This window comes from Oncorhynchus mykiss, chromosome 18 (genome assembly GCF_013265735.2).
Source record: "Oncorhynchus mykiss isolate Arlee chromosome 18, USDA_OmykA_1.1, whole genome shotgun sequence".
NCBI lineage: Eukaryota > Metazoa > Chordata > Actinopteri > Salmoniformes > Salmonidae > Oncorhynchus > Oncorhynchus mykiss.
The window spans coordinates 32,622,591-32,645,479 of record NC_048582.1 but is presented as its reverse complement, the minus strand read 5'-3'; the positions used below and the strand labels follow the sequence as shown (position 1 = coordinate 32,645,479).

The following is a 22,889-nucleotide window of genomic DNA, read 5'->3' as shown; positions in this document are numbered from 1 at the left end:
GAAGCCATGACATAATTTTCTGGAATTTTCCAAGCTGTTTAAAAGCACAGTCAACTTAGTGTATGTAAACTTCTGACCCACTGGAAATGTGATACAGTGAATTATAAGTGAAATAATCTGTCTGTAAACTATTGTTGGAAAAATTACTTGTGTCATGCACAAAGTAGATGTCCTAACCGACTTGCTAAAACTATAGTTTGTGAAATTTGTGGAGTGGTTGAAAAACTACTTCAACTGTATGTGAGTAACACAATGCAATCATGTTGAAAAGGAAGATAAATTACAACGAGGAGGAAAAAGAGGAGGAGGAGGAGGAGGATAAAGAATATCCTTGTGAATGTTGTCCTTTACATTATTTATGGCTGCCAACGCTTACAAGCTGTAGGCATGTTAGAAGCATTACAAAAAGGAAAGTAAGAGATAAGACTACAAAGCACGACATACAGAAGCAGGATAATGCAGGATCCTGTAGCAAGGCCTTCCTCCTCACACAACATAGCAAGCAAAACAGGTAGCCTAGTGGTTAGAGTGTTGGACTAGTAACCGAAAGGTAGCAAGAATGAATCCGCGAGCTACAGTTCTGCCCCTGACCAAGTCAGTTAACCCGTTGTCATTGAAAATAAGAATTTGTTCTTATCTGACTTGCCTAGTTAAATAAAGGTAAAAAGAACACTCAGGCCTCCCTCTCCCTCACTTCAGCAGAGGGAGATAGTGTGGATAAAAAGAGGTGTTTAAGCTGCGGCACTTGAAGAGAGGTCTCATCTGCAGCCGCAGGTGTTGTTCCATTGCACAGCTCTGGCGGGTAGACATCACAGCCACTGCTCTAGGCCACACGTCTACAGATGCTGCAATAGTCCTCCTCACAGACACGAAGAGGAGGAGGGGTGGCCCACAGCTTTAGCTAACATTACAAGGACAACAACACTCAGGCTGTTTACTGTATACAGTGCCGTCAGAAACTAGTCACACCCCTTGATTTTTCCACATTTTGTCGTGTTACAGCCTGAATTTAAGATGGATTACATTTGTATTTTTTTGTCCCTGGCCTACACACAATGCCTCATAAGGTCAAAGTGGATTTATGTTCATTGAACATTTTACAAATGTATTTTGGAAAATTAAAAGTTGAAATGTCTTGAGTCAGTAGGTATTCAACCCCTTTGCAAGCCTAAATAAGTTCAGGAGTAAAAATGTGCTTAGCATGTCACATAATACGTCGCAATAATGGTGTTTAACATGATTTTTGAATGACTACTTCATCTCTGTACCCCACACATACAATTATCTGTAAGGTGCGTGCACTGCACCCAGCCTGCCACAGGTGTCGCTAGTGCACGATGAGACAAAGATATCCCTACCGGCCAAACCCTCCCTAACCCGGACAACGCTAGGCCAATTGTGCATCGCCCCATGGACCTCCCGGTCGCGGCCGGCTGTGACAGAGCCTGGGCTCAAACCCAGAGTCTCTGGTGGCACAGCTAGCACTGCGATGCAGTGCCTTAGACCACTGCGCCACCCGGGAGGCCCACCAAACCCATATTTGTCCGTCGGACTGCCAGATGACGGTGCCACGGTGAATGTCACTGAACTCCTCAGAAAGGCCATTCTGCTGCCAATGTTTGTCCCTTCTGACTTGAAGGGGTGTCCATATACTTTTGTATACATAGTGTAGCTCTCTCTCTCTCTCGCTTCTCCTTCATTTTTAAATAAATGAATTAGTTAACTGTTCAACTACTGTCTATCTCTCTTTGAGTCAACTACTCACCACATTTTATGCACTGCACTGCGAGCTAGCTGTAGCGTATGCTTTCAGTACTAGATTAATTCTCTGATCTTTTGATTGGGTGGACAACACGCTCTGATAGATTGTAGGACGTCCTCCGGATGTTGTTATAATTACAGTGTAAGTCTATGGAAGGGGGTGAGAACCATGAGCCTCCTAGGTTTTGTATTGAAGTTAATGTACCCGGAGGAGGACGGAAGCTAGCTGTCCTCCGGCCACACCTTGGTGCTACCCTACAGAGTGCTGTTGAGGCTACTGTAGTTTTTTTTATCAATTATTTGGTGACATGTGAATGTATTTAGTGTAGTTTAAACTTTTTTAATGTTTCACTCTTTATTTTTATGAAAATCACTGAGGAGAATTATCTCCTATTCCTCCTCTGAGGAGACTCCACTGCTAAACAACAATTTTCAAGTCTTGGCATATCTTTTCAACTCAGCCACTCAGGAACATTCACTGTCTTCTTGTTAAGCAATTCCAGTGTAGATGTGTGTTTTAGGTTATTGTCCTGCTGGAAATTGAATTAATCTCCCAGTATCTGGTGGAAAGCAGACTGAACCAGGTTTTCCTCTCGGATTTTGCCTGTGCTTAGATCCATTTTGTAAATTTTTTATCCTGAAAAACTCCCCAGTCATTAACGATAACAAGCATACCCATAAAATGATGCAGTCACCAATATGCTTGAAAATATGAAGAGTGGTACTCAGTAATGTGTTATATTGGATTTACCCCAAACATACTGTAGCTAGCTATATTTCGCTATAGCTATATATTTTTTTCACTTTGACTTCGGTAGTGAATGCATCTAGCTAGTTTAGTTTACTCAAACACCCGGCTCAAACAGATAGGGATGCTATGTTAGCTGGGTGGTTATGGCTATCCAACACTTCCATGTCAAGGTAAGCTTTTGGTTTTACAAATTTATTGCCACCGGGGCCCGGCGGTGTAACTGCTAAACTGCTTGCTGACTGTACACTTCACTGTATGAACGTAGCGGGTTTACTAACGCGTTAGTTCTAGTAGCTATGTTGACTATGATGTTAGCTAATATTGTGACAACGATGTAGGCTGTGTGTAGAGATTAGCAGTTATGATATTTAGGTTTGGCTTTGGAGTTTTTTTTGCCTGGTCACAGACAGCTAATTGTGCACTGAAATCCACAAACAAAGGGAAAAGGTGAGAGGAGGAAAGCGTGTAGATGCAAGAAGCAATTATACAATGAGCAAAATGATCATGCTGTTTGTATGTGGCTGCTATGAAAATGAAAGTGTTTGCGTGTGATCAGGGGTGTATTCATTCCGCCGATTCTGTTGAAAACATTTCTTAAACGGAAGCAAATGGAACTGGGATAAACATACCTGAATTCTTCCATTAGAAATGATTGTTTACAACTATTGGACTAATGATTACACCCTAGATCAGCTAGATGCAGGCAAGAGTGGAATTTAATTTGTCATTGTCTGTCACGTTGGTATAAAGGGATCGGGAGACAGGCTCAGAAATTCGTAATAGGGGGTTTTATTGATCCAGCGTAAAAGCGCGGGGACGGAGACCAAACAAACAAGTATTCAAAACACAGTGTTGAAACCCAAACAAAAGAGTGAGGAGTCCATAAAATAAATAGAGCGGGGCGAGACCCGTAACATACAAGTGCACAATGATATCACACGGGACGAGGCCCGAAATCATCTATGCAATCCACAATGGCACGAAAGCCAAAACACACAGCACAGGTACTCACACGACCAACGGATATTGGAACAATAATCGACAGGACAATGGTGAACAATGGGAACACTTACACAATTACTAATCAATGGGAATAGGGACCAGGTGTGCGTAATGACACAGTTCTGGAGGGATCCGTGACATGGTCTGTCACCTCGATTCCTCTCATTTTCCCCTCGACCTGTGCACCTGCGTTGTAAACTTTCATTCCTCCTGACGGTTACAGGGAAAATGTGAGTATCATGTAGTAGCCTAAACCTATCAACGTTACATTGAGCTGGGTGAATAGAATATGAACGACAGTCATCCAATATGCTGTAATAGAAATCCGGCCATGCTCATAAAACAATTTATCATCCTCCGCCATCTCAAACGCCACTGACTGCAACTGTTGTCCAGCGATGATTTGACAGAGCTGGAAGAATTTTGAAAAGAATAATGGGGCAAATTTTGCACAATCAAGGTGTGGAAATCTCTTAAGAGACTCACCCAGAAAGACTCACAGCTGTAAACGCTGCCAAAGGTGATTCTAAACATGCATTGACTCAGGGGTGTGCACACTAATTCATGTATTTCATTTTCAATACATTTGCAAAAATGTCTAAAAACATGTTTTCACTTTGTTATTACAGGGTATTGTGTGAAGAAAATGTCATCCATTTTGAATTCAGGCTGTAACACAATATGAAATAAGTCAAGGGGTATGAATACTTTCTGAAGGCACTGTAAGTGCCTCACAAGGTGTCTGACGGCATGCAATGCCCCACGAGCATTGAGCAAATCCTCAACAAGAATAACATAAAACACAGAGATCTAATTCCTCCATGTAACACAAGGCTCTGATTTCCCGATGTCATTCGATTTGAACCCAAAGCCCGCAGTTGAACTCTCCCGACAAACACGTTCCAGGCTCTCTCTTCATTCACAGACTCGGCCCCCTCTGCCCTCTGCTTTGGAACAAATCCACCTGAAAAAAGTGCCAGCAGTAATTCCATCGCTCATTATTCTTCATTACAGTGGAGAAAAGCACCCAGGGCCAGATCATATTGGCTGTTAACTAAAGTTTGGGAGACAATTAGCTCAGGTTGTTAAAATTAATCATTGTTACAGCTGGGATCTCCGAGGCTAGCAGAAGCTCTGCTTTTATGTTTTGTTTATTCAAGCGCTCCATGGATATCGATTGAAGGCTCGCTGTAAACAGGGGGATAAGGCATTCGACAATTGTTTGCCGGATTCACTCTCTCTGCACAGAGACGAGCAATCCAATCGTTACTGAGATTAGAGCTGATGCACAGGGAAACACGGACCATCTCTACACTTTACCCCTTGATCATGATGAACTTGATGTGGTCGAAATCATGCAATTCTGTCTGTTCACAGAATTGGGAAAATAGTTCATCATTCGGCAGTTCAAATAATTGATCACGAACACCCTTACTAGGAATCAGTGGGTTTTAAACCAAATATTTAATTTAATTAGTAGGTCTTTGAACGCCTTATATGACCGCAGTGGTCTTGGGCTGGATTGTTGTCATTCCATAGATGATTGACTGTAAACACCAGAGGCTGATTTGATCTGACAGGAAGAGCTATTATGCTAAACTAGGACAGTCTCCTTTTCTCAGTCTCTGGTTGCCTCCCAAATGGAACCTTTTCCCTATATAGTGCACTACTTTTGACCAGAGCCCTATAAAGTCGTGCACTATAAAGGGAATAGGGTGCCATTTGGGACACAACCTCTGTGAAACAGACGCTCCAGCTGAATAAAATATACTAACACTTTGAAAACGAAATGGAGACAACGTGGCTTCCATGAATTCCCCCCCCAACATATTTTACATAGTTTGCGTTTTGGGAGCTTCCCTGACGTGCAACCGGACTCTAAATCCAGCCTCAATTAATTGTGCGAGTTTCTCCTCCCCCCTGTGGACAGCCCCTGAACAGCAGCAATGGCTTATCGCCCCAGTCACGCAGCATGAAAACCATATAAACATATCTGCTGTCTGCCCCCACCCCAAAAGAGACAGCATTCCATCTTTTGTTTTTCTGAAGCTCTCCAGTCATGATAATGGGGCGTGCAACTCTTCCAAAGTGGAAGTAACGTAACGTTGGATCAGGATCCATATTTATAGTTTATTGCTTACGCCTGAGTGACTGTTTATGGCTTGTGATTTGCATTAATCCTCTGCAGGATTGCGTCCGAGAGGAAGGACACCTGAGAGACATATGGTGGGGAATGAAGGTATGAATATCCAAACCAGAGACACACACGTCGTCCCCGGGACCGAGGTGAGGCCGCAGAGGGGTTTGGTAATACCCTGTATAATACCTGCACAGTTACTGAGAGCATCTGCTGTAGGAAGGGAAGGGGGAGAAGGAGGGAGGCTCATTTGGATGTGGATGTGCTTCTGGCGGTTATAAGGAATTCTATTATTGCTCCCAAAAAGCAAGTATCTATATGGTAATTTCCCTGTAATGTGTGTGCTGTGGGTAGATACATGATAATCCCAGTGTAATTAATGGTTCCTCTGGTGAGCGCCTGATTAATGCATGTGCAGCCATTGAACACATGGATTTTGTCGCAAACTATTGGAATATTTAATGGACATTGAGGTAAACATGCCCTCTTACAGCCATCTAGAGACCTTCCTATTAGAAAAACTCCCATAGCCTCATCTTTCCCTGAGCTGCCTTAAAGTACCACGGTTGCATCCCAAATGGCACCCTATTGCATATTTAGTGCACTACTTTTGACCAGATCCCTATGGGTAGTGCATTACAAAAGGTAACAGGGTGCCATTTGGGATGCAGCCCACATACACAGCCCAGCCGACGTATTCACATGTTGTCCCTCGGGTTCATATGTAAGTGGGGGAAGGACCAAAAAACAAAAGACCCCGAGCAAGGTCCTTTGTCTTTCCTTAAGTGCCGCATCATTCTCAATATCCTGGCAGTTTTTGTCCCCGTGGCCACACTCCTGCCAGCGTTATTAGCTCAGCTTAATAATGAACCCACCAGGCATCATCTTCATTAGGAAGGACGGAGGAGTGGGGGCCAGGGAGCCAGGCTGACCCTGCTACAATCTCTTCACTGGGGATCTGGCACCGGAATTTTAATAGGAGAGCAAAGCAGGCAGGTGGGTCAGTCCTGGAGACATGCTGTGCATGCCAATCTGGTCCCTGCATCCATGGCTCAGGAACAAACTGAAGGAGACAGGAAAGGTGCTGGTGGCAGGGGGATCAGGACAGCGATGCAGCATCCATTCAGGTGAGAAGGAGCATCGTTCGGTGACAAACAGCCCATGAGCCATGCTGGCTTCTCCATATTAATGAGGTTGGTTGAGCTGTGAGGATTCCTGTTAATTGCTTTTGCTGGATTGTCAGCTGGACTGCTATTGGTGTGAGCGACAAAATAAATGAAAGCAGTAAAGTTAGGTCTATAGTCTCATCTGGCCGTAGGCTCTTACAGACCCGATCCCATTCACTCTCCCTACCTACTTAAATGTTCTGCATCGGAGCCACGCTTTATTCCCCCCATTTTAGAAGGTCCCTGCCCCAAACAGCGTAGGTGATTTGTTGTATATTTAAGGAAGTTTTCCGCGCCGCGGTAATTGCCACGGCGACCTTGATGCAGATAGGACAAAAGACATATCTGCTGTCAAGAATTTGCCATTAGTACCGCTAGAGAATTGCCACATTCTCTCACTGATCCCTGTAAGCATTTCCGATTCCGAGCATGTCCACTCATTCTGCAATACCCACTGCTCGTCTAAGAGAGAAAGGTTTCTTATTCCCAAATATGTGTGCAAAAACACAAAACTTCAATAAAATGTTATGATCAAAGAACATATACAATTCCTAAAGCCCACTCCAAAACTGCTTCTCATGGAAGGTTGAGAGGATAGTTGTAGATAACCTGAAATGCTCTTTGAGATCTAGAAATGAAGTCCCACACATCCGGGAGCTAGATAAAGGTGGAAATATAATGGAAATATAACTAGAGGGTGGAAGTACAATATTGGAGGGGATGCAATCTCTTTCTCACTCTGATAGAGACTGATAGGTAACCAGGTGATTTCCTGGCACTATAGGCTCTTGACAATTATGTTTCTTCATCTCATGGTTGAGAAGACATTAGACCGACCCAATTCCCTGGTAGTCCTTATGATGGACATGCTTTGAATCTGGAAAGGCGGGTAAAGGTATGAAAGAAATTGTATAGTAGAAAATAATGTACTGTAACATATATCAACTTTATTAGTCTGTGTCTTGGTCGACCAAAAACCTAATCTAGATGTTAAATTTGACATTATGTTGAGTTTGGTTTCCCGTACCAAGCCAAGACTACAGCAACAAACCACATTGGCAAGTAACTGAAACAGAGATAAATCTGCAGGCCTAACAATCCCAATGCACAAAACCAGAAACAACATAAAAAACAAATCTTCAATCTCAGGTTCAATAACAGGTCAAAAGGGTGGTATTTCACAGACCTGGGGTCGTATGCGTCAAGCATCTCAGCGTAGGAGTGCCAGTCTAGGATCAAGTCCCCCATGTCAATATAATCGTATTCATTATGATCTAAAAGGCTACACTGAACCCTAGAACAGCACTCTCTAAGAAGCTTTATGAATACGGCCCCGGATCCTATTAAAATCCATAAATACATCACTTCTAATCCTACACGCCGTGTCAGTCCAACAATCACAATCTGTTTTGTTGTGCGAGTGGAGGACAGCAAACCTAATGAAGAACCCTGCCAAGGCAGGTCTTAGCACTGCTCTCATTTCTTGCCTTGTCAGCTCTCCAAATTAAGAATGATGTTCTTCATTTTCCTTTGTGTTTATTTGCTGTACAATGGTTGAGTTAGTTTAGTACACATTGGCCTAACCTGCACCACACCCCCATAACTCCAAGGCCATAAAACAACAACAGTTAAAGCCACATAAAGTGACTGAACGTGAAAAGGAGGTTATAACCAGAAACATCTAAAGTGCAACATGTTCCAACTGAGAGGTAATGTGCCAAGACCTTGCCTGACGACTCATTCCGAATTTAATTCCGCTGCTCAATCAATCACTCCATGCATCAGTCTGAACCGGTTATCCTAGAAGTCGTTTGTGCTGACGTCAAGATGAAGTGATTCACTATTCGTATAGCCTGACTCTGGTCCAACCCATCGGTTTCTGGGACCAATCATAACAGTTCAAATGTGTTCGCATTCGAGAAGTAGTCGGGGAGGAAGCAAAATCGAGACTCATCGTGGCACTGAAAAGTAAATGACAATGGGCGTGGCGTTTGGCCGGAGCGATGTGGATGGGTAGCCAGGCCATCCAAGATCCAGAGTTAGAGAGGCCCATAGGATATAGGCCAGTGAACCACCCAACAGTGATAGGTTAAACACTCAAAAATATATGAATCATCTACAGCAGTGGTTCCCAAACGTTTTATAGTCCCGTACCCCTTCAAACATTCAACCTCCAGCTGCGTACCCCCTCTACAAGCAGGGTCAGAATGTTGTTTTTTTGCCATCATTGTAAGCCTGCCACACACATACTATACAGTACATTTATTAAACATAAGAATGAGTGTGAGTTTTTATCACAACCCAGCTCGTGGGAAGTGACAAAGAGCTCTTACAGGACCAGGGCACAAATAATAATATAATAATAATCAATAATTTTGCACTTTATTTAACCATCTTACATATAAAACCTTATTTGTTCATCAAAAATTGTGAATAACTCACCACAGGTTAATGAGAAGGGTGTGCTTGAAAGGATGCACATAACTCTGCAATGTTGGGTTGTATTGGAGAGAGTCTCAGTCTTAAATCATTTTCCACACACAGTCTGTGCCTGTATTTAGTTTTCATGCTAGTGAGGACCGAGAATCCACTCTCATATTGGTACGTAGTTGCAAAGGGCATCAGCGTCTTAACCGTGGGATTTGCCAAGGCAGGATACTCTGAGCGCAGCCCTAAATAGAAATCTGGCAGTGGCTTCTGAATAAATAACATTTTCGCTGAACCGCTTGATGCAATTTCAATGAGGCTCTCTTGTTCAGATCTTGGTTAGTGGACTGGAAGCAGAGCATGAAAGGGATAATAAATCCAGTGGCATGTGTCATTCGTTCGGGAAAGTACATGCGTAAATGCGCACCCAGATCACTCAAGTGCTTTGCTATATCACATTTGACATTGTCCGTAAGATTGAGTTCATTTGCACACAAAATATCATACAATGATGGAAAAACCTGTGTGTTGTCCTTGTTAATGCAGACAGAGAAGACCTCCAACTTCTTAATCATAGCCTCAATTTTGTTCCGCACACTAAATACAGTTGTGGAGAATCCCTGTAGTCCAAGATTCAGATCATTCAGGGGAGAAAAAACATCACCCAGATAGGCCAGTTGTGTGAGAAACTCGTCATCATGCAAGAGGTCAGACATGTGAAAATGATGGTCAGTAAAGAAAACGTTAATCTCGTCTCTCAATTAAAAAAAACTTGTCAATACTTTTCCCCTTGATAACCAGTGTATGTTGTCAAAGCGTTACATGGTCACAGCCCATATCATTGCATAATGCTGAAAATACATGAGAGTTCAGGGACATTGCTTAAACAAAGGTAACCATTTTTACTGTAGTGTTCAAAACGTATTTTAAGCTGCCAGGCATTCAATTGGGGGCGGCAGGGTAGCCTAGTGGTTAGAGCGCTTGACTAGTAACCGGAAGGTTGCAAGTTCAAACCCCCGAGCTGACAAGGTACAAATCTGTCGTTCTGCCCCTTAACAGGCAGTTAACCCACTGTTCCTAGGCCGTCTGTGAAAATAAGAAATTGTTCTTAACTGACTTGCCTAGTTAAATAAAGGTAAAATAAAAAAGAGCTTCTCGGTAGATGCTGCAGTGTACCCAAGTGGCGTCCGGAGCAACTGCTTGCACGTGTGTTATGTGTCCCTGTCATGGCTTTTGCACCATCAGTACAAAACATCTTGATGCCACAAAGCCATCCAGTACTTTAAAAATATAATATAATTTTCCAGTGGTTTGCAGAAGAGGATGTCTTCCTTAATTAACCCCCCATAAACGTAACGGACCAGGAGCTGTGCCAGGCCCACCACAGTGGTGTCTGTTGACTCATCCAGATGTAACGCATAGAATTCACTAGCTTGTAAACGAAGCAGTAATTGTTTCAAAACATCTCCTGCCTTGCCACTGATGCGTCGTGAAACAGTGTTGTTGATGAAGGCATTGTATGTATTGTTACATCTTCTCCTGCCACGCCCTCTACTTCTCATCCTGTCTCCCTAACCAGCCACCACTCCCCCAGTGCTCTCTCACTCTCGCCGTGTGGGTGAATGTGATTGTGCGCAAGGAGACAAGTGTGCTGGAGGCAGAGCAGATCCCCACAAGCTGCAACCTGTTCCATAATCAATACCTCTACAATACCCAGCCCTGCCACTTCCACACTGCCAGATCGTAGCCTATGCTCAGTCAGTCTGTGTTTCAAGCTGTTTGTTCCTGCATAGATCGTGTTATCCTGTTGTGCCTGTTCTTCCCTAGCCTGACGCTGCTTTTCTCTCCGCTACAGTTCTGTCCACTCTGACTCTGGTCCGTCTCCAGTCCTTCGTCTCGTCAGTCATGCTTCCCTGCCCTGGACCCCCGCTATACTGCTTCCTTGGATTCCACTCCGGACCTGCTTACCTTGCCACTACTCCCATTGCCCCAGCCTCAGTTCCTGGTTCCCTGCTACCCGCCAAAGCTTCCCCTGGCCTGCACCCCATCTCCCCCCGGCTTTTCAATACAGTGCCTTGCGGAAGTATTCGGCCCCCTTGAACTTTACGACCTTTTGCCACATTTCAGGCTTCAAACATAAAGATATCAAACTGTATTTTTTTGTGAAGAATCAACAACAAGTGGGACACAATCATGAAGTGGAACAACATTTATTGGATATTTCAAACTTTTTTAACAAATCAAACACTGAAAAATTGGGCGTGCAAAATTATTCAGCCCCTTTACTTTCAGTGCAGCAAGCTCTCTCCAGAAGTTCAGTGAGGATCTCTGAATGATCCAATGTTGACCTAAATGACTAATGATAATAAATACAATCCACCTGTGTGTAATCAAGTCTCCGTATAAATGCACCTGCACTGTGATAGTCTCAGAGGTCCGTTAAAAGCGCAGAGAGCATCATGAAGAACAAGGAAAACACCAGGCAGGTCCGAGATACTGTTGTGAAGAAGTTTAAAGCCGGATTTGGATACAAAAAGATTTCCCAAGCTTTAAACATCCCAAGGAGCACTGTGCAAGCGATAATATTGAAATGGAAGGAGTATCAGACCACTGCAAATCTACCAAGACCTGGCCGTCCCTCTAAACTTCCAGCTCATACAAGGAGAAGACTGATCAGAGATGCAGCCAAGAGGCCCATGATCACTCTGGATGAACTGCAGAGATCTACAGCTGAGGTGGCAGACTCTGTCCATAGGACAACAATCAGTCGTATATTGCACAAATCTGGCCTTTATGGAAGAGTGGCAAGAAGAAAGCCATTTCTTAAAGATGTCCATAAAAAGTGTTGTTTAAAGTTTGCCACAAGCCACCTGGGAGACACACCAAACATGTGGAAGAAGGTCCTCTGGTCAGATGAAACCAAAATTGAACTTTTTGGCAACAATGCAAAACGTTATGTTTGGCGTAAAAGCAACACAGCTCATCACCCTGAACACACCATCCCCACTGTCAAACATGGTGGTGGCAGCATCATGGTTTGGGCCTGCTTTTCTTCAGCAGGGACAGGGAAGATGGTTAAAATTGATGGGAAGATGGATGGAGCCAAATACAGGACCATTCTGGAAGAAAACCTGATGGAGTCTGCAAAAGACCTGAGCCTGGGACGGAGATTTGTCTTCCAACAAGACAATGATCCAAAACATAAAGCAAAATCTACAATGGAATGGTTCAAAAATAAACATATCCAGGTGTTAGAATGGCCAAGTCAAAGTCCAGACCTGAATCCAATCGAGAATCTGTGGAAAGAACTGAAAACTGCTGTTCACAAATGCTCTCCATCCAACCTCACTGAGCTCGAAGCTGTTTTGCAAGGAGGAATGGGAAAAAATGTTAGTCTCTCGATGTGCAAAACTGATAGAGACATACCCCAAGCGACTTACAGCTGTAATCGCAGCAAAAGGTGGCGCTACAAAGTATTAACTTAAGGGGGCTGAATAATTTTGCACGCCCAATTTTTCAGTTTTTGATTTGTTAAAAAAGTTTGAAATATCCAATAAATGTCGTTCCACTTCATGATTGTGTCCCACTTGTTGTTGATTCTTCACAAAAAAATACAGTTTTATATCTTTATGTTTGAAGCCTGAAATGTGGCAAAAGGTCGCAAAGTTCAAGGGGGCCGAATACTTTCGCAAGGCACTGTAAATACCTTAGATGAGGAGACAGGGAGGAGGTAACTGAGTCTGCACTTGGGTTCACAACTAACATGTATAGTTTTTGGGCCCTTCCCCCAGCATTGTCCCAGACATATCTGCGGCAGCAGGAAGAATTATGTCCTCCACAATAGTATGGGGCTTGCCTGTCCTAGCCACTCGGTAGCTCACTATATAAGACACTTCTAGCCCCTTCTTATTCATGATATTTGTTGCTTTTATACGTCTTACTACTTGAAAGTCATCTTAATTCTTGCTGAAAACTCCTGTGGTTTATTTTTCAAATTGGCATGTTTCATCGAGGTGTGAGATACAACACACAGTGGCTGAGGAAAGGCACTAGTCCCAATATAAGTGAAAACCCAAATGTTGTTCTCATATAGGGATACTCAGAGTCGTCTTATATGTTGCGGCTACTCTGTTTATAATCTATGCATAGTCACTTTAACTCTACCTACATGTACATATTACCTCAATTACCTCGACTAACCGGTGCCCCCGCACATAGACTCTGTACCGGTACCCCTCTGTATATAGTCTAGCTATTGTTATTTTACTGCTGTATGTTTTAAACTGCATTTTTGTTAGGGGCTTGTAAGTAAGCATTTCACTGTAAGTAAGCATACACCTGTTATATTCGGCGCATGTGACTAACATTTGATTTGATGCGTCTATGGATGTAAGAGGTACTTTTTTTTAACCATTTATCAATTTACGAGCAAACTGAATGAGCAGCAGCTACATTTGGCTACATACGGACCGTTAGTGGAATTCCCTCGAGAGAGCAACGTTTAATGTGATTGGATGTTAATTATTTGACTAGGCTACCTGTATTTGACATTGTTGTTATTTCGCTGAACACTAGATGGTTTAATTTGATTTTTGGCAGTGAAATGAGACTACTCAGGTGAGAAAACCTCACCCAAATGTATAGCCCTGTTGGAAAATCGAAATGGACTGTTTGAAAACGTGAGTCACATTTTCATTTAGCGTAGCCCCGACGGCGCCTCAGTTTGGGAATAGTCGATCGACAATATCTTTATGTAATTACAGTATGGGAATGATTAATTCACATAAAGATGCTTTGAAACAACAAACAAACTTTGGAATTGTAAGTGGTCCATAGAAAATTGTAATCACATCAATATAGGATTAGCTAAGAGGAGCCTGGTTAGAACACATGCAGTGCCTTCAGAAAGAATTCAGACCCCTTGACTTTTTCCACATTTTGTTACGTTACAGCCTTATTCTAGAATTGATTCAATTGTTTTTTTTCCTCATCAATCTACACCCCATAATGACAAAGCAGAAACATCTCAAGAATGATAAATGGAGACAGGATGCACCTGAGCTCAATTTCAAGTCTCATAGCAAAGCGTCTGAATACTTATGTAAATAAGATATTTCTGTGTTATTGTTTTTTGCAAAAATGGCTAAAAACCTGTTTTCGCTTTGTCATTATGAGGTACTGTGTGTAGATTGATGATTTTTTTGTTATATTATCCATTTTAATTGAGGGTGTAACATAAAAAATGTGGATAAAGTCAAGGGGTCTGAAAACTTTCCAAAGGCACAGTACATACTTAATGTTGAGGATACATCTGAGGTCAACATTACAAAACTTGTATTTTTTTTATATATAAATAAATAATTATGTTTTTTACCAAACAGCATTAAGTAGGCCAGGGGAAGGGAGATAATTATGTCCTAATATCTAATGATATTGACCCCAGTGAGACCCGAGAAGTAAAACCTGTCATTGAATAAGCCTCAAGTCCCGGGGAAAGATGGCGGTTGAGGTGTGTGGGGCAGCTAGGGCCACCAGAGTCCCCTCAACACGGCCCATCACTCCTGGGCTGCGTCCCAAATGGCACCCTATTCCCTACATAGTGCACTACTTTTGACCAGACAATAGGGAATAGCGTGCCATTTGGGCAGTCCTGATGCAGAGAGATTACCCCGTCAGTCCGGCCTCCTCGTCCTGCCGAGGCCACGAGTTGGACACTAATCCCCCTTTGATGAGTCCAGCTTCAGAGGCAAAACGCTGACATTTCGCACTAAGGCCGTCTCCCTGTACTCCTGACACGCACAGAACCGGTGGGTGCTTCTTTCATCCCGACATTGGCAAGATGAGGGTCTGGACACGGATGACTGGCAAATTAGTGTGCAGCTCACAGGGGACGATCATCCTTCTGAGAGGCGGGACGAGTAGGACTCCTCATGGCCAAATGTTGTCCCACCGTCAGCCCTTTTCCAATTCCTCATCCAGTGAAAAAAAGCTAAGCATTGCTGCTACAAAGGTCAAAATCCTAATGACCTAGTTTCTAAATTGAACTTGGTGGCTAGCATCAGTCATAGGTTCTAGTTGGTCCAGCTCAATCCATTTCCATTTGCATGAAATTTAATGCATTTTCCTTTTAAGTGAAGGGTGGGAAACATGTTACTTTTATGAACTAACTAGTCTAAATGTTGCCTTTTGCTTCTCTCCCCAGTATCTCGCAGCAGCAGAGACTTGTGATCTGATTTCAGAAGTAATACAAATCCAACAGCTGGCCTACCGGACGGCTATTGATTTCCCCCAGCAGAAACGGATCTTGCATTCAGAGGAACATTTATGAATGCGCAGGGTGCAAGAAATGATACGATAGCCCCAGTAATTCCCTAAATCCACTATTGATCGGTGGGTACAGTAAGAACTGTTAAGCAGCTCTGCCCTGGACGGCTAGGGTCAGTGTTAGCTGCTCACACCACACAGACCAGGAGATTGGAGTCCACTGCAGTAATTTTCCTCCCAGCATGCAGTGGCTGCCTGCCGCTGAGAGGAAAGTAGAGAAGAGGATTGACTGCAGAAGGTGCAATCAGCAGGATTCATCATCCAACTCCGAGCATCTTAATCTGGCCATTAGAGACGGAGAGCTCATCCATCTACCAGCACCAAACTGGAGATAGCTTTATCAAAAGGCCTCTTTCTGTGAAGCTGCTTGGGGGCTGAGGTTTATTTGACAAACTTGTCCCGTAGTGTGAATGTGTGAGTGAAGGGGGAAAAGGTGTTCACGCTCATCGCTGTGAAAATGGTGTACACGGAGATAGGTTGAATTTGTGTGCTGTATAAATGTATACACCATATCGATACTTTGACTCCAAGTCAAGATTATTATTTTTTATTGTTCTATAGCTTGTTCTATAGCTTCTTCTATACCTTGTTTTCCATCTTCTTTTTAAATAGTGAGCCAACATGTTTTCACCACTTTTATTTCCATGACTGATCAAATCTCATTTTGTCCTGCTCTCTTTTCTCTATGCAGCAGACATGTGCACTCTTAGAAAAAAAGGTTCCTTATAGAACTAAAAAGTGTTCCATCGCTTTCTTCATATATGGAACCCCTAAAAGTTATAGAACCCTTTTATAGGGTTCTTTGATCAGAACCCTAGAGGTTTTTCTTCACTGAAACAAAATGGTTCCACACAGAACCTTGCATGGTGCCATTTATGAATGGATGTCTACTACTATTAAATAGCCATATTTTTTGCTAAGAATTTAATTTAATAAACAATTCAATCATGGACAAAAGAATACCTGCATAGTATTTAGAATTTATTGTAATTTTATGCAAACATAATTTTGAAATGTGCCAACGTCAACTCTGGCTGACATCTCTTTGTTTGAATGATGGCCCATGTCAACTCTGGCTGACTTCTTTACAATAAAATACAATTGTCATGTACTGTCATGTTGTCTTGTCTCTGTCCTTTCCCTTCACCCTGTCTCCCTCTGCTGGTCGTGTTAGGTTACCTTTTCTCCCCCGCTTTCCCCCAGCTGTCCCTTGTCTCCTCTAACTACCCATTCACCCCGTTCCCCACCTGTTCCCTTTTTCCCTCTGATTAGGTCCCTATATCTCTCTCTGTTTCTGCTCCTGTCCTTGTCGGATTCTTGTTTGTTTGTGTCATTCATGCCTGAACCAGACTGTCATCATGTTTGCTGTAACCTTGTCCTGTCCTGTCAGAATCTGCCGGTCCATCTGAGCCTACCTATGTTTGGTAATTAAAGAAGCTCTGTTTAAGTTGATTCGCTTTTGGGTCCTCATTCACGCACCCCGTAACAGAAGAATCCGACCAAGAATGGACCCAGCGACTTCGGATCCTCTCCACTCAGCCGTCGAGATCCAGGGAGCGATGCTAGGCAGACACAAGCAGGAATTGTCTGCTGCTCGACATGCCGTTGAGACCCTGGCCACCCAAGTCTCCAACCTCACAGAACAGGTTCACCATCTCCGCCTCGATCCACCGGCCACTTCCAGGGCTTTCGAATCTCCGGAGCCCAGAATCAATAACCCGCCGTGTTACTCTGGGGAGCCCACTGAATGCCGCTCGTTCCTCACCCAGTGTGATATTGTGTTTTCTCTCCAGCCCAACACTTACTCCAGGAGCACTGCTCGTGTCGCCTACGTCATATCTCTCCTTATTGGACGGGCTCGTGAGTGGGGCACGGCAATCTGGGAGGCAAGGGCTGAGTGTATTAACCAGTATCAAGACTTTAAGGAGGAGATGATACGGGTTTTTGATCGATCTGTTTTTGGGGAGGAGGCTTCCAGGGCCCTGTCTTCCCTATGTCAAGGCAATCGATCCATAACAGACTACTCTATTGAGTTTCGCACTCTTGCTGTCTCCAGTGGCTGGAACGAGCCGGCCTTGCTCGCTCGTCTTCTGGAGGGTTTCCGCGCAGAGGTAAAGGATGAGATTCTCTCCCGGGAGGTTCCTTCCAGCGTGGATTCCTTGATTGAACTCGCTATTCGCATTGAGCGACGGGTTGATCTTCGTCACCGAGCTCGTGGAAAGGAGCTCGCGCTCTCCGTCGCCTCCCTCTCCGCATCACTACCGTCTTCCTCTGCCGGCTCGGGTGCTGAGCCCATGCAGCTGGGAGGTATCCGCATCTCGACTAAGGAGAGGGAACGGAGAATCACCAACCGCCTCTGTCTCTATTGCGGTTCCGCTGGTCATTTTGTCACTTCATGTCCAGTAAAAGGCCAGAGCTCGTCAGTAAGCGGAGGGCTACTGGTGAGCGCTACTACTCCTGTCTCTCCTTCAAGATCCTGCACTACCTTGTCGGTCCATCTACGCTGGACCGGTTCGTCAGCTTCCTGCAGTGCCTTAATAGACTCTGGGGCGGAGGGCTGTTTTATGGACGAGACCTGGGCTCGGGAACATGACATTCCTCTCAGACAGTTAAAGGAGCCCACGGCCTTGTTCGCCCTGGATGGTAGTCCTCTCCCCAGGATTCAGCGTGAGACGCTACCTTTAACCCTCACTGTTTCTGGTAATCATAGTGAAACCATTTCTTTTTTAATTTTTCGTTCACCTTTTACACCTGTTGTTTTGGGCCATCCCTGGCTAGTTTGTCATAATCCTTCCATTAATTGGTCTAGTAATTCTATCCTCTCCTGGAACGTCTCTTGTCATGTGAAATGTTTAATGTCTGCTATCCCTCCTGTTTCCTCTGTCTCTTCTTCACAGGAGGAGCCTGGTGATTTGACAGGGGTGCCGGAGGAATATCACGATCTGCGCACGGTGTTCAGTCGGTCCAGGGCCACCTCTCTTCCTCCACACCGGTCGTATGATTGTAGTATTGATCTCCTTCCGGGAACCACCCCCCCCCGGGGTAGACTATACTCTCTGTCGGCTCCCGAACGTAAGGCTCTCGAAGATTATTTGTCTGTAGCTCTTGACGCCGGTACCATAGTCCCCTCCTCCTCTCCCGCCGGAGCGGGGTTTTTTTTTGTCAAGAAGAAGGACGGGTCTCTGCGCCCCTGCATAGATTATCGAGGGCTGAATGACATAACAGTGAAGAATCGTTATCCGCTTCCTCTTATGTCTTCAGCCTTCGAGATCCTGCAGGGAGCCAGGTTTTTCACTAAGTTGGACCTTCGTAACGCTTACCATCTCGTGCGCATCAGGGAGGGGGACGAGTGGAAGACGGCGTTTAACACTCCGTTAGGGCACTTTGAATACCGGGTTCTTCCTTTCGGCCTCGCTAACGCTCCAGCTGTCTTTCAGGCATTAGTCAATGATGTCCTGAGAGACATGCTGAACATCTTTGTTTTCGTTTACCTTGACGATATCCTGATTTTTTCACCGTCACTCCAGATTCATGTTCAGCACGTTCGACGTGTCCTCCAGCGCCTTTTAGAGAATTGTCTTTTTGTGAAGGCTGAGAAGTGCACGTTTCATGCCTCCTCCGTCACATTTCTCGGTTCTGTTATTTCCGCTGAAGGCATTAAGATGGATCCCGCTAAGGTCCAAGCTGTCATTGATTGGCCCGTCCCTAAGTCACGCGTCGAGCTGCAGCGCTTTCTCGGCTTCGCGAACTTCTATCGTCGTTTCATCCGTAATTTCGGTCAGGTGGCAGCTCCTCTCACAGCCCTTACTTCTGTCAAGACGTGCTTTAAGTGGTCCGTTTCCGCCCAGGGAGCTTTTGATCTCCTCAAGAATCGTTTTACATCCGCTCCTATCCTTGTTACACCTGACGTCTCTAGACAGTTCGTTGTCGAGGTTGACGCGTCAGAGGTGGGAGTGGGAGCCATCCTTTCTCAGCGCTCCCTCTCTGACGACAAGGTCCACCCATGCGCGTATTTTTCTCATCGCCTGTCGCCGTCGGAACGTAACTATGATGTGGGTAACCGCGAACTGCTCGCCATCCGGTTAGCCCTAGGCGAATGGCGACAGTGGTTGGAGGGGGCGACCGTTCCTTTTGTCGTTTGGACTGACCATAGGAACCTTGAGTACATCCGTTCTGCCAAACGACTTAATGCGCGTCAGGCGCGTTGGGCGCTGTTTTTCGCTCGTTTCGAGTTCGTGATTTCTTATCGTCCGGGCTCTAAGAACACCAAGCCTGATGCTTTGTCTCGTCTCTTCAGTTCTTCAGTAGCCTCCACTGACCCCGAGGGGATTCTCCCTGAGGGGCGTGTTGTCGGGTTGACTGTCTGGGGAATTGAGAGGCAGGTAAAGCAAGCACTCTCTCAAACTCGCGCGCTTGTCCTAGGAACCTTCTTTTCGTTCCCGTTCCTACTCGTCTGGCCGTTCTTCAGTGGGCTCACTCTGCCAAGTTAGCCGGCCACCCTGGCGTTCGGGGTACGCTTGCTTCCATTCGCCAGCGTTTCTGGTGGCCCACCCGGGAGCATGACACGCGTCGTTTCGTGGCTGCTTGTTCGGTCTGCGCGCAGACTAAGTCCGGTAACTCTCCTCCTGCCGGCCGTCTCAGGCCGCTTCCTATTCCCTCTCGACCGTGGTCTCACATCGCCTTAGATTTTGTCACCGGACTGCCTTCGTCAGCGGGGAAGACTGTTATTCTTACGGTTGTCGATAGGTTCTCTAAGGCGGCTCATTTCATTCCCCTTGCTAAGCTTCCTTCTGCTAAAGAGACGGCACAAATCATCATCGAGAATGTTTTCAGAATTCATGGCCTTCCGTCAGACGTCGTTTCGGACAGAGGTCCGCAATTCACGTCTCAATTTTGGAGGGAGTTTTGCCGTTTGATTGGGGCTTCCGTCAGTCTCTCTTCCGGCTTTCACCCCCAGTCTAACGGTCAAGCAGAACGGGCCAATCAGACTATTGGTCGCATCTTACGCAGTCTTTCTTTTCGCAACCCTGCGTCTTGGTCAGAACAGCTCCCCTGGGCAGAATACGCCCACAACTCGCTTCCTTCGTCTGCGACCGGGCTATCTCCTTTTCAGAGTAGCCTCGGGTACCAGCCTCCGTTGTTCTCATCTCAGTTCGCCGAGTCCAGCGTCCCCTCCGCTCAGGCTTTTGTCCAACGTTGCGAGCGCACCTGGAAGAGGGTCAGGTCTGCACTTTGCCGTTATAGGGCGCAGACTGTGAGAGCTGCTAATAAGCGTAGAACGAAGAGCCCTAGATATTGTCGCGGTCAGAGAGTTTGGCTCTCCACTCAGAACCTTCCCCTTAAGACGGCTTCTCGCAAGTTGACCCCGCGGTTCATTGGTCCATTCCGTATCTCTCAGGTCATTAATCCTGTCGCAGTGCGACTTCTTCTCCCGCGATATCTTCGTCGCGTCCACCCGGTCTTCCATGTCTCCTGTGTTAAGCCCGTTCTTCGCGCCCCCGCTCGTCTTCCCCCCCCCCCCCCCCATCCTTGTCGAGGGCGCACCTATCTACAGGGTCCGTAAAATCTTGGACATGCGTCCTCGGGGCCGTGGTCATCAGTACCTAGTTGACTGGGAGGGGTACGGTCCTGAGGAGAGGAGTTGGGTTCCCTCTCGGGACGTGCTGGACCGTGCGCTGATTGATGATTTCCTCCGTTGCCGCCAGGTTTCCTCCTCGAGTGCGCCAGGAGGCGCTCGGTGAGTGGGGGGGTACTGTCATGTACTGTCATGTTGTCTTGTCTCTGTCCTTTCCCTTCACCCTGTCTCCCTCTGCTGGTCGTGTTAGGTTACCTTTTCTCCCCCGCTTTCCCCCAGCTGTCCCTTGTCTCCTCTAACTACCCATTCACCCCGTTCCCCACCTGTTCCCTTTTTCCCTCTGATTAGGTCCCTATATCTCTCTCTGTTTCTGCTCCTGTCCTTGTCGGATTCTTGTTTGTTTGTGTCATTCATGCCTGAACCAGACTGTCATCATGTTTGCTGTAACCTTGTCCTGTCCTGTCAGAATCTGCCGGTCCATCTGAGCCTACCTATGTTTGGTAATTAAAGAAGCTCTGTTTAAGTTGATTCGCTTTTGGGTCCTCATTCACGCACCCCGTAACAACAATACAACTTTGTCCATTAGTTACAGCGAACCAAAAAAAACATGCCTTCTGCTCTGTTTCTAAACCCCAAAACAGCAGACCTGACACATACAGTTGAGATGAGCACAGATTGAAGCTGCAGTGCAGCGACCCTGGATGCTGATGTTTTGGGGTTAAAGACCTTGCTCAACGGCCCAACGGTGGGTGAATGTTTTGAGGATATGAACCCTGTAGCCCTCCACTTGTCAGATCAATTCCGTTTTTTAAAAAAATGTTTAGTGTGTTAAAAGTAATGTAATGATTAACTAGGCTATTGAATCACCAAGACTTACTATACATCATTCATAAGAAATAATGTATACATACCTCCTCTCAGTCAGCAACAGTCTTCTAGTGGCTTCATGAAACATAGTCCCATTAATCGACTCCACACTGAAATACTGAAAAACAAGATGCAATTACCTAATTTCCAATGTCAGGCTGGGTCTGTAGCTCTATTTGGCATATCCTATAACTAAAAAAAGTATTTTAAGGAGTCAGCTTGCTAGCTTGTAAAGTGGCAAACTAAAGTAGCCTAACCTTTTCTGTTTAGCTAGCTAAATTAGCTAGCCAGCTTACAAACATGCTCAAATTCTAATAAAGGTTCAACTTTATTTATCTAGCCTGTAGTTTATCATATGACTTTGGCTTCATATATTTGAATTCAATAATCAACTTTGCTTACCTTAAAGAGATGGAGGGAGAAATAGTGAGAAAGTAAAACATAGGGAGAATATACTATGAAATGGTTATGAGCTCTGTCTGTCATTGACAAATCCTCCATAACCTCGTGAGGCAATGTGCTTGATACTCTGCACTAACCAGACAAAGACCCATGATTTAAAAACTAATGCATAGCAGCAATCTAATAACCTGAGCTAATGAATGGGAGAATAAGTGATTGATGATTGAATATTCAAATCAACATTAGAGATACTATTTGACACTTCAGGCCATTGTAAGGTGTGGCACTGCCTCCCTCTGGCACTTTAAGGAAGTACACACCTTTGAGTTGATTATACCTATATTATATTACAGTGACCTTTACTGATGTCGTGACTTGACTTTAACATTCATCTGAAGACTTATTTATCTATTTAACTAATTATGTTGAATTTTTACCCGGTTAAATGAATCATGTAACAATTAATTTGTCAGGATA

General features: G+C 44.8%; 1 long non-coding RNA gene across 1 annotated transcript in view; it reads right to left on the bottom strand.

Annotated features, from left to right (window-relative positions):
* LOC118941135 overlaps positions 1-22,889 on the bottom strand; it is an 85,604-nt gene that overhangs the window by 14,080 nt on the left and 48,635 nt on the right. The window contains exon 3 of the long non-coding RNA XR_005037433.1: positions 22,055-22,128. This is a non-coding gene — a long non-coding RNA (uncharacterized LOC118941135). The remainder of the gene's footprint in view (positions 1-22,054; positions 22,129-22,889) is intronic.